Source organism: Mus caroli, chromosome 6 (genome assembly GCF_900094665.2).
Source record: "Mus caroli chromosome 6, CAROLI_EIJ_v1.1, whole genome shotgun sequence".
In the NCBI taxonomy this organism is placed as follows: domain Eukaryota; kingdom Metazoa; phylum Chordata; class Mammalia; order Rodentia; family Muridae; genus Mus; species Mus caroli.
Window position 1 is genome coordinate 82,943,883 of NC_034575.1, and position 12,808 is coordinate 82,956,690.

At 43.7% G+C, this 12,808-nt stretch overlaps 1 protein-coding gene across 2 annotated transcripts in view; it reads left to right on the forward strand.

Annotated features, from left to right (window-relative positions):
• The window catches only part of Aak1 (AP2 associated kinase 1), a 142,752-nt gene that overhangs the window by 914 nt on the left and 129,030 nt on the right, over positions 1–12,808 (forward strand). The gene's annotated exons all lie outside the window — the stretch shown is intronic.

Genomic DNA, 12,808 nt, shown 5'->3' on the forward strand with positions numbered 1-12,808 from the left:
GGGGGGGGGGCAGTATTGCCCAAATAGTTTACCTCAGTGGCTTTTCATTTGGGTGGGTGGGGGGAGCGCGTGGAGAAATCTCTTCCTTTGACTGAATTATTCGGATCCTATGTGTGAAGTATAAATGAAATGCAGGGTGGTGGTCTTGTCATTTCCCTGAAACTTTAAATTCAGATTCGGAGGCTGAAGGGTGGGGATGGGGAGAGATCTTTAAAGGAGAGGGGGGCTTCTCCCACCTAACTTTCCCGTTTCTTTAAGTAGGTAGCCAAAGAGAATTTATCTGGGGACGGGAATGCATTTTTGGTGTTTTGGTTAGGTTTGATTCTTTACCCAACTGCAGTGAGGTCCCCAGGATGTAGCTAAGATAAAAATCATAAGAAGCGAATGAGNTTGTTTTGAGCTCAGACGCCTAGGCCTCTTTTCTCCTTTTAGTTTCTATTAAGAATGACTTAGGATTGGCTCTGGTTTAGTGTTCTCTTAGTTGGAGAGGATGCTGTGTGTTTTCCTCGGTGTGTGCTCGTTGGTCTATCTGTGCTCCTGCAGATACATATTTTTCTGCCCCAGGCTTTAGGGAAAATCTTGAGTGTTTCTTTGGTAACCTTAACCTCGACCTTCGTAATTATGCCAGACTGATACTTTTCACAGCTCATTGCCTGGTTACTGTGCTTTTATTTTTAATAAAAGCAGCAATTTCCTTGGCATGAAGCAATTTAAACTAATTGGATAGGACCAGCCTGCTGTAGGTTGCGTTACAGCCTGCCAAGGCTTGGGTCTAGGGGAGGCCTCAGTGAAGGCAGCATGGTGGTAGGGGCTAGTCTATCAGCGAGGGAAGGAGGAATGAGCTAAGCAGCCCCTTCGAAAAGGAGGCTTTTGCACGCTGAGGTTGAAGGAAGGACCTCTACCTGGGCCTAGGAACTGCCTGTCATGGTGAGTCTTGTAGGGTGGTGGACGGGTGGGTGGGAAGAGGCGGAAGCTGTGTTAGACTTAGTTTGTGTAAGTACTGGATTTGGCAAGGCCCAGTTTCTGAGGATACATTGAAGCCTATACTTAAAAAGCACAATTTTGAAGAGATATCTGATAATTAATTTCCTTGTAAAATTACTGCTGCTTTTTTTATTTTTTATTTTCCATTCTTAGTATTGTTCCAACTGGACTTAATCTGGGCCTGAGTTACAATCCTTTCTGAACCTTTCCTTGAGGATTCTGGTGCAGGGTGGGAGATGCCACTATGTCTGCTGCCAGATCTGTACCTTGGAATCTGAGCTGACTCTTATCCTGTAGCCAAAGTCCTTGACTACAGTGGGGGGGAGGGGGGGANGGGGGAGGGAGAGAGAGGAGGTGGGAGAGAGAGAATGAGGAAGGAGATGAGATCAGGAGGATGGCCTCAGAGCCCAGGAACATTTTTTTCAGCTAGGATGTTTTCTCATCACGTGTTGCCCTAAGCTTTGCTTATTCTCTGAGTCTGGAAGAGTGGTGGGAAAGAGAAAACACAGAATCAGCCTTTGTTTTCTAGGCTTCCCTGGAATTCATCCTGAGAGCTGCACATTGTGCATTCTGATATTTTAAAAAGTAGAACTTTGGGCGTGGATCTGTTGATTCACTCGTTTATTCATTCAGCCANCAGTCACAGAGTGCTTGTGATGTGGTCAGTTCTGTGCTAGGCTCTGGGGACACGATGTTTAACTAGATGTTAGCATTTCAGAGCTGTTTGAAGAGATAGAAAATGGACAGTTAGTGATAGTGCCACCGTGAGAGTAACCTACGGATCAGTTGCTACAAATCTTGTCCTTAGGGCCCTTCAGTGTTAGGGAGCTAAGACACGTTTTGTGGAATGAGCGAGTATGGTAACAGCATGGGCTGAGGCTGTGCATGAGTGTAGCATTTAAAATTTGGTCTGGCAAATTTTTTGGCTATGATTGAGCTTCAGTTGTGGCCTTTGAAGTACGTGACTATGTAGGAGTCAGTATTTATGTGGCACTACTGAGTTCAAAGACACTGCTAAGGTTAAAAGGGGTGAGAGATAGAAACTCTAAAGTGTGATGTGTGCCTTTTTAAATTAGCCACTGGGTTTCATTGAGGTGCTGAGATCATGCTTGTGTTGTGCAAGGTAGCCAGGTGGCTACATCTCCAGCCGTGATGTCTGCCTTTAGGGAACTGCTAGTCAGTGTAGGAAGAAAATAAATTCATTTGCACATATAGTAGTGTGCTTATGGCCACAGATCCTATAGTCGGACAGATTTAGGGTCAGTTTTTGGATTTGCTTTTGTTTTAAGCCTTTTTACATCGTGTGTGTGTTCTCTCTAAGACAGCTCACCATTTCCTGGACCTGCTTTAAAAAGCATTTATTGTATTATTACTGCTATTGTTGTGCATGTATGCTGCACACAAGGATGTGTGTGCATGTGCCACAGTGTGCAAAAGTCAGAAGGCAGCAGTGTGGTGTTAGCTCACTCCTACCTTTACATGTGTTTTGGGGGATAGAATCAGATTGTCAGACTTTTGTGACAAGTGTCTTTTCTTGGTGAACCGTCTTGCTGGTCCCCTCTGAATCTTTTGTTTGTTTCTTTTTTCTCTTCTCTTCTCTTCTCTTCTCTTCTCTTCTCTTCTCTTCTCTTCTCTTCTTTTCTTCCTTCTTTTTTTTCTCCCTTTTCTCTCCTCTCCTCTCCTCTCCTCTCCTCTCCTCTCCTCTCCTCTCCTCTCCTCTCCTCTCCTTTTTTTATTTTTTAACAGTTACACAACTTAGATGAAGATACTCCACAGGCCCGCTTGTTAGTAGGTGTAGAAGTTTAACAAGTTCTGGGCAGAATCTGACTTAAGCTAAAGTCCGAGTTCCACTGCCCTGAGGAATGGTATTTGAGGACTTAGTATGACAGTGTATATAAGGAATTTATCACTTTCAAAGTGATTAATTTGATACATGGTAGCTGTTATTTACCCAGTGACAGTGTGTGTAGAGTTAAAGGTGAGTGGGGAGCAGGTGAAGGCTGGTTTGACTGGGACAGGGCTGAGTCAGATGCTTTTTGCAGTACTGTGTGGGTAGCAGTACCCTTCCCTGGCTCCTCTTCTCCGAATCCTCAGGTCCTTATCTGTCCACCAGTTCCAGCTAGAGTTGCTGTGATAAGAGTTCTATACCAAGTACCCCAGGCAGTGGCCAGGCCATAGGGTGGTCATAGTGGGAGTTTTCAAATGCAGACCTGATTATCACCACATCCTGTTCACAATTTCCTTTTCCCCAGTGTGGGTATTGGTCTGTGGGTATTGGTCTGTGCTTCATAGTAAGAGACTGCCAGAACTCCAGGCATCAGGCGCTGGAGAAGAGGGGAATGCAAGGCTGCCATCTCCAGCAACAGCAGCAGTCTTTCTAGGCTGGCTCTCTGGCTAGTCCTGGAAGAACATGGTTGTCTGGAAGAAGGTGAGCCTCGATNATGAATTAGAGNGATATGGACATCTCTAGGCTGAGTGCTTTCTTACCTGTAGGAGATAATAAACCATGTCTGAGTTAATAAGCATTTGATATCAAGGGAAGATTTGGCTTAAGCTTCTAGAATGAGCTCATTGGGGAAATTAGAGCATTGCTTAGACACAGTAATTTTGTCATACTCCTTGGCTCTATAAAGCCTTATATCTAAACTTTAAACAGTAAGTAAATATTGAATCCTTGCTGTGCCCAAGGTGGCATTCCGGAGCTGTATCAGTTCTGCAAAAGGTGGACTACAGGCTCCACAGAACGTACTTACCTGCACAAATAGAATTTAGTTCTGGGGCTGGTGAGAACCAAGACTGTCAGAAGCTTCCCTGATTCCCCCCTATCTGCAGAACAAGGGAGAAAGGCTTCAAAATGTGTGCAGCTTCTCCTCCCCGGCTCATATGTAGCACACAGTTTAAATGTCTTTGTAATACATGTGTGCGTTCATCTGGTGAACCATTTATTTGTGCTTTTCTGTGGCAGGCAGTGCATTAGGTTCCAGAAAAAAGCTGGATGGGTCATGGACTGAAACCAGTAACTAACAAATAACCCTGGAGTAAGTGTCCTGTAGTTCAAAGGTGATAGGGAATAGGTGGGAGTTACTCAGCCAGTGTTCCAGTCCTGTTACTAGAGGCCAGGCAGAGGGGATGGTATGTGCAAAAATACAGAGTGGTGAAATGGAAGATGAGGCTCAGGAACACTGACCAGTGTGATGTCACTGTTTTGGTACGAGTTTCCTTCCAGCCTCAAGGAAAGGAAGCCAAGGGTGTGTATATTTGGAGGTGGGATAGAATGAGATTCTTGTATATTTGCTCCCCACGATATATTTGGATGTGTTTGCTACCCACTTCCTTCAGTGGNTCTGTGCTTGTTGATGTATGCTTGTGTGTGTACTTGCCCCCTTACTGTGCCCTAGCCATGTGCTAAGGCACAGTAAAGTGTGTAGAAGGAGTTTCTCAGACGTGACATAAGAGACAAGAAGTCAAGCAGAAGCAGGCAGGTTGGGGCTGAGGGCAAGGTTACCAGTGTTAAGAGAAGAATGCATAGGGAGGTAGCCTGTTTGACGCGAGCAGATGAGAAAGGGAAGAAACAGTTCCTGGGGACCCTTGAGCACCAGGCAGAGAGACGAGTTAGATGCTCCCGAGTCTCTCGACACAGATACCACTTTGATCCCTCTTGTTTCAGATGACTTTGCCTGCTGGGAAGTCTTGGTTTTTACAGGCAATGCAGATTTTCAGGGGGTGGTTTGTGAATGGTGTCTTCTTGATTTTGGGCAAGATGACGCTTATAGCTTTGCTAAATATAGCCAAATCCAGAATTCAGAAATGAGATCCATGATACGCAGTTGCTATGGTCAGAACCTCTTCTTTGGTCTTTCTGACAAAGTTCAGCTCATTTAATAAGAGATGAAGAGGAACACATGGGTTTCAAGTAGGAGAATATATGGGGAGGCACCTCAGTACCTCAGTAGCTAAGATGGTAGGTGACTTTATAAACATTAAAACAATTGGAAATGTATTTTAACTTGTAGTCTTTGAAAGTGGACACTTGGGACCAGGCCCAGCGTCCACCTCTGTGCTGCCCTAGACCAGGAGCCTTCTGAGCCTGCTTAAGAGGCAGTCTAGCCAGTGAAGTAGCGAGCGCTTGGTGCAGCCTGCTTGTCTGAGCCGAGTTCTATGTGGACTGATTGTGCTGTGACCTGGAGATGCTTACCCCGTGAGTGTTGCTGAGCAGATGCTGTGTGCAGGTGTCTGCTTTCAGGCACTCAGTCATCATCTTGAGACATGGGAGAAATTGCTACACATATTGAAAGGGAGCCTGTGGAAGGGTGAGGGCAGTTATCTTGTGAGGGGTGAGTAGCCAGGGAAAGAAAGCTAAACTGACATTTAAGGTATGTGTTGAGTTTATTACCAGATAGACAAGATCAGGAAAACGTTCTAGGCAGAGGGGATAACATGAGCAATATAAGATGTGCGTTTTGAGACTGAGGTTGTTGTCTAATTGTGGCCTATGGATGTGCTGNCCGCNAAAGTACCCTCAACTGGAGATAGCTGTTTAAATTATCCAAAGTTAAACAAAATAACAATTTAACACTTCAGACATATTAGCTAAGTGCTAGTTGCTGAAAAGCCACCTGTGACTAGTGCTTAGAGTTGGAGATAGGACCGATAGTTTCTTATCACAGAAAGTGCTATTGGTGTAGGTTTAGGTCAGTGGTCTCTAAAGCTGTGGAGACTAGCACTGTTACATTAAAGTATGCCTTCCCTCATCTGTATGACCTGTAAGTTATGCTTACATTCTGCTGTCTGAAAGTATGGCGTATACTTAAGGTTAGATTCATCATCAGCACAGTGTGTGCAGTCCATTTNGAAACGATGGCAGGGTTTTGGTGAGCTGTTTTATAAGCCATGGCTGTGTTCCATTTTGTAGCTTACCTGATGGAGAGGACAGCAGAGCGAAGTGGTGGGCCCCGGCGCTGTTGCTCATCATGCCTGTGCTGCTTTATTCCAAGGGTTCCAGGAAATCTTGTTACGCCTCTTTGTTTTATGAGGGCTAATTCATTTAAAACAACGTGATTTGTAAACCCACTTACCCATGCCCACAGGAAGCACATTTCTCCCAGTNGATGAGGACTGCCACTACTAGCCTTATAGTGTGAGACATGGAAGTGAATGGGAGTACTGGCTTTAGGCATTAGTCATTACGTATTAAATCTTAGCTTTTCTGGTTTTGNTTGTTTGTTTCATTTTTTGTTTTAGACAGTCTCTTGTAGTCAAGGCTGACTGAATGACCTAGAACTCCTGATGATCCTGTTCACTTTCTCGGTGCTAGAATAAAAGGGAGTTGTGTCCAGGGCTTTTCCATTCTTTTTCTTCCCCTTTGGATTGTTGTAAAATTGCACCTAGCAGGCAGGGCGTTGTCATGTGTGTTTTAAATCTAGCACTGGGGATCAGAGACAAGCAGATCTCTGTAAGTTTTAGGCAGCCTGGTCTTCATAAGGAGTTCTAGACAGGGAGAGCTACATAATGAGATCTTGTCTCAGACAAAACAAAGAAAAACAAAACAAAACAAAACAAAATGATAATTAAAAAGTGTTCTTAGCAAATTCTGCCCCCATAACTGTCTGAGTGCGCAGTTGGTTGGTGTCCCTGCCTTCATAGATGGCAGCCACCACACCATCTTCCTCGTTGCTGCTTCTGTCTTGGGATGCTGAATCTGTGCACCTAACTTACCTCCCTCTCTCCTTTCTGTCTCTTACTTTGACAAATACTTCTATGTACTTCTGGTGGGACAGTAGACTGCCTTTTGTGACTCGCTTATTCACTTAGCATAATGTCTTTAAGGTTCATCCATGTTGTAGTTTGATTTTTATTTTTTTTTAAGGCTCTGTTGTGCATACATTTCACAATTTACTTGCTTATTCATTTGTTGATGGCCTAGTAAATGATCCTACCTTTATGTAGTGAAGTCATGAACATGGATGTGGAAAATTTTCTTTGAGGCACAGCATTGAACTATTTTGGGATATACATAGAATTGCTGGGTCATGTGAATTTTTTAAAACTTTTTTTTTTTTTTAAGTTAGCTCTCGCGCGTGTGTGTGTGTGTGTGTGTGTGTGTGTGTGTATCAGAAGTCGGGGCCAACTTGTAGGGGTTGCTTTTCTTTTTTTACCACATGGCCTCCAAGAACTGAAGTCTGGTTGTCAGGCTTGACAGCAAGCATCTTTCCGTGCTGAGTCATCCTTTGGGCCTCCCATGATGCTCTTACCAGTTCTTTGAGAGATTATTATGTTGTGTTCTGTAGAGACCCTGAAGCCTTTCATGCTATCTACAGTGCCCAAGAATCATCGTTACTCCTTTGACAGGTTTATCTTAATGATTTATTTTATTTATGTGTATGTGTGTGTATGTGACTGTATGCCATGTATATGTGGTGCCGATAGAGCTATAGTTACAGGCAGTTGTGAGCCATCTGACGTGAGTACTGGGAACTGAACTCCAGTCCTCTGCAAAAGCAAGCGTTCTTAACTGCCAAGCCATCTCTTCAGTCCCAGTTTTTGTTTTCGTTGTTTTAGTTAAGGTCTCATGTAGCCCAGCCTGGCCTGGAATGTAGCTGAGAAGAACCTTAAACTTCTGATTCTACTTCTCAATTCCCTTGTGCTTGGCTTACAGGNATTTGTCATCCCACCTGGCTAATTATTATTATTTCTGTTTCATTTATTTACTTATTTTAGTTTTTGAGGCTGGGTCTCACTTACAGCTCTTGTTGTCCTAGAACTCACTATGTAGACCAGGCTGGTCTCAAACTTANAGGTGGATTCAAAGTGATATGCCCCATTTCTGTCTCCCAGAGCTGGATTAAAGTCATACACCATTATGTCCAATATTATTGTTATTTTACAGACAGGGTAACCCAAGGTGACCTTGAACTTTCTCTTGTCTCTGAGAGCTGGGAATATAGGCCTGTGCCACTGGGCCTGGCTTTATTTTCTGTTTGCGATGGTAACTGGCTTAACAGGTGTTAAATATGTTGTCTTTCTGTAGCTTTGATTTGCACTTCGCAGATGATTAGTCATGTCGAACATTTTCCTGTGCTTCTCATCTATCCGTGTATCTTTGTGAAGAAATGTTTATCCAATCCTTTGGTCACTTTTTGAATCAGTTGTTTACTTATTTGCTTAAGAACTCTCTGCATTCTAGTTATTAATCTTTTCAAGTAGAAGATTTGCAAATATTTTCTATAGTTTTTGGGTTGCTTTTTTCTTGACAATCTTATTTTCTGTGATGAGAATAAATGTAAATGAAGGTGTACTTTCCTATCTGTACCTCAGTGGATTGTCTTGGATATATTATTTGAAGAGCACTGGGCCAGATAGTGGCCCTCAGTTGTTTTTGTTTCTCAGGAGATGGAAAGTCCTTATCTCCACCTTACAGAGAGATGAGAGCACATCAGCCATGCTGAGCTAGAGGTGTTTCCTAAGCAGGGTTCTTCAAAGGATGGATTCCAGGAAAAGATTTGCATGCACAGCTTTTATAACGTTTCAGTCCTCACTGATCTCTCCCCTTCAACTCCTCCAGAATTGAGAGACTATGCCCCCCACCCCAGCACTGCAATGGATTGTGTTTAGTGACCCCTTGTTTCTTGGGCATTAATCATGTTGTTTCTATTAGAAAGCTAGAAGCGTAATCTTCATGACTTCTCTCTTAGGTACGGTAGCTCAGAAGCTCAGATGTAGTTGAGACGCTCAGTAAGCCTGGAAGGCTCTTACAGTAATAGGGCTTACACTCTCTCACTCATTCTTACAACATCCCCGAGATAAGGAGGACAGTTATTGCTGTGCAGGTGAGAACACAGTAGCTGGAATTCTCTCAAAGCTATACTAACAAAAGAACTTGACCCAGGTCTACTAGCTGTCATTGCAGGATCCTTCCAGAAAATTCTCCCTTGTATTAATACATTTTTCTGTCTACCCACCTTCTCCAGAGCTGAGGACCGAACTCATGCTTCCTAGTCAAGCACTTTGCCACTGAGGTACATCTCCAACCTTTTCTGTTTTTTTTTTTTTTAAGGATAGTAGCTCCCAGGCTGTCCTGGAACTCAGATCTGCCTGCCTCTGCCTCTTGAGTGTTGAGATTAAAGGTATGGCCACTGTACCTGGGCCTAGTATCTTTTTTCATAATAATAATATTCACTTTTTTTCTNTCAGTAGTGAGGATGGAGTAAGAGGCCCTATATGCCCTACAGTAGACGTGCCCTGCACTAGTGAACATACGTTCTTGGCACCTTTTATAACACTCCTGACCTTTCATCAGCAAATCTCTTTGTGAGCTTCTTAAGCCAGGGATACTTGTACAGTATTTTAGGGTTACTCGTTGTCTAAGTCTCTTTGGGTTGGTGTAACAAAATTCCATAAACTTGTAAGCAAGACAGTTTATTTTTCAGTGCTGGAGGCTAGAGCTGTACAGTCAGAGGGCCAGCATAGTGGAGTTCTGGCCAGAGCTCTTTCTGGGTGCGGACTGCCTGNTTTGCCATGCTTCCTCATAGGGAGGAATGGACAGGATAGCTTTCTGGCACCCCTTTATAAGGGCACTCATCTCATTTGTGAGGGTCTTTCTCTTGGGAGTCATCTCCTGAAGGTCTCACATTTATATACCACCATCCTGGTGACTGGAACCCAACATACAGACTTTGAAGGAACACTTTCAAACCACAGCATTGAGATGGAAAGCTTTGGAGAGAAAGTTTTAAGTTCTAATCTGTATTAGTGAGTCTTTAGGATACTGTTACACTGACTTCATCAAGGGCCTTCTGAGACTGANCTTCTTACTATCTTGGGGTTACCAGTTTATTCCTGTAAGAGCTTAGTTTATGCAGAGAACTAAGGGTTTTAAAAAGAATAAGAAAAGTTGCTGGTTTATTGAATTTAAAAACACCGCACCAGCTCTTGTGTTGCCACCTTGGTCACCATATCCTATTGTGCTACCATGGTAGTAGTGAGATCTGGGGCCTGGATAATTCTTTGTTGAGGGTGTATTTTGGGTTTTTCTAGTGGAGAGTGAACCAGGGCTTTATGAGTTGTAGGCAAACACTCTATCATGTAGCTATATCCTATCAAATGACAGAAATACATATACCTGTCCTATTGTGACAGATAGGAGTCCTTTGGAATTAGGTCTCCATGGACCAGCATGGTGCTTCTGCAGATAAAGATGTTCTCTGCCAGCCCTGACTACAACCCCCAGCCTCACGTGGTGGAAGGAAAGAATCAACTCATGCAAGTTGTCATCTGACCTCCACATGCAGTGAGCTGGTTAACCTGCCCACACACATACAGAAAAATAATGTAATTTAAAANAATGTTTTAAAAACCNTGGGGTTTCATGTGAGGTCAGATATGGTTGAATCAACTTGAGCTGCATTTTACTCCTTAGGTTGAATTAACGTTGGCAGACAGACAATGGATGGCAGTGCCAACCGGAGCGTTACTTATGACTTGTGAAAAGCTGAGAGGTTATCGCTTATGGCATCCCTGTGTTGTTGAGAGGGCAGAGCACTACATTGATGCCAGATTATCAACCGGGATTACAGAGATCCAAAATATTGACGAAAGCAGTTCACAGCTGTGCCAGTTGCTTAATGTCTGTGTACAGAGTCATTCAGAGCTGTTGCCCTGGGACTGTTGGTGTGAAGGAAGATGACTATGTTTTTGGTACTGGTGTGAATAGGAGGTTTAGGTGGTGACTAGTACCTAAGGGAATAGGGAAGAGATGGACTCGGGTCTGTGGGCTGTGTGGGAGGGTGGCTGGTCTCTGGCTCTTGCTGACTCAGNCTTTTCTGATTGGCTCATCTGGCCAGGTCCTAAAGTGTTGCTTCTATCACACGTTTTAAAACTTGTTTAGTTTTCCCCAGATGTAACCCAGCCCTATTCCTCAGGCCTTTGGCCTTTTTTTCCTTTAACATTTTGGAAACTTTGACTGGGGTGAAGTGGGGACAGGTTGGTGGGGGCTGTGTTGGAAGAGATGATTCTGTTAGGGCATTTGACTATGGAAAATCTAGGCTTGGCCAGAGAGTACTGTATGTCACTCAGCAGTGATTGGGAAAGTTGATTTCTAATACTCTGTCTGCCCCTGCCTGCCCTGCAGAAGTAGAGGGGGTGCCTCTGTGTTTTCCTTTGTACCTTTGGCTAGCATAGTGGGGACTGAGGTCACAAACATGGACGACAGAGGTAGGCAGCTCTTTGCCTGTGATGTTGACTGACTCCTAAGATCTACTGTTCTCTTAAAATTCAAAACCTGGGTGGTTTTTGTAAGATTNGCTGAAAGAATTTATCTAGAGAACTTAGATAAATTGGCGTGGTCTTGGTTAGCAGTCTCTGGGTAGGTAATTTTTCGAATTTGATTGTATAAAGCTTGTTTTCCTGAGGGAACGTTTGTTTTGCTGTGTAGTAACCTAACCTGGCCGAGCTGGAATCTGATAGCACATCCACAGCCCCTGCGTGAGGGGAGGGAGAAGCTTGGTGACCTCCCTTCCTCTCCCAGAGCCTCCGGTGGCAGGAAGGGTGCCATGCGACTTGCTTGATCTTGCTTGTTTCTCTTTACCATTAGTTTAGTTCTTTGAGATTGAACCTAGAGCTCCATGCATGTAGGCAAATGCTGCCACTGACCTATACCCCAACTCCTTTAAAAATCTTTTTAAAAAGATGTATTTATCTATTTTGTGTATATGCCTGTATATAAGTGTCTTTGTGCAACCTGATGCCCACAGAGGCCAGAAGAGGGCACTGGATCCCTTGGAACTGGAGTTATATAAGTTACCATGGTCTGCTGGGAACCGAAGCCCTGTCTTCTGCAAGTGTAGGTAATGCTCTTAACTGCTGGGCCGTCTTTCCAGCCTCAATTTTTTTTTTTTTTGAGTCAGCATCTCATGTACTTTAGGCTAACTTCTAACCCCAAGCGTAGTTGAGGATGAATCCAGTTCTGCCTCTACTTTATAGGTATGTGCCATCATGGCCAGTTTATATAGTACTGGGGATTAAACCCAGGACTTTGTGTATCCTAGGAAGTTATCTACCAACTGAAATAGATTCCTAGCCAAACTTTGTTTTGTTTTGTTTTGTTTTAGCAGGTGACTTGAACTTGATCCTCCTGCTTCCATATTCCAAGTGCCTGTATTACAAGCATGGGTCACATGCTACATGTGTGTGCTTGTGTTGGCATATGCACATATGTGGAGTTACTAGTTCAACCTTGGGTGTCTTCCTCTGACACTGTTTGTTTGTTTGTTTGTTTGTTTAGAGTTAGAGTCTGTAATTGGTCTGGAGCTGATCAAGTAGGTAGGCTGGCTGGCCAGCAAGCCCTGGGATCTATCTATCTGCTTGTCTCCCTGCCACTGGGATTATAAATCTTTTCCACTATGCCCTGCTCTTGAAAATGTGGGTTCTAGGGATCAAACTCAGGTCCTTATGTTTGCTAACTAATGTATCTGTAGCCATTTAGGCTTCTTTTTGAGATGTTGTCTCACTAAGTTGCCTAGGGTGTCTTTGAGCTCACTGGATGGCCCAGGTAGGTCTTGGTCTTGAGCGCTGCCTCCTTCAGCTTGGTTAGTAGCTGAGATGACCACCCTGCACTAGGATTGAGCTCTTGTCAATGCCTGTACTTCAGTGTCCCTTGTATTGGTATACATTTCTCTTCCCCATTCAGCCATTGAAATCATGAGTGTCTGTCATTCTGGCTGGCAGTAGTGTGTGGGCCCCATAATCTTTGAGGGTTTTTGTTTTGTGTTTTATCTATTTAATTTGTATCCACTTTAAAGTATTAGATAATCACTTCTTTTTTAAAAAA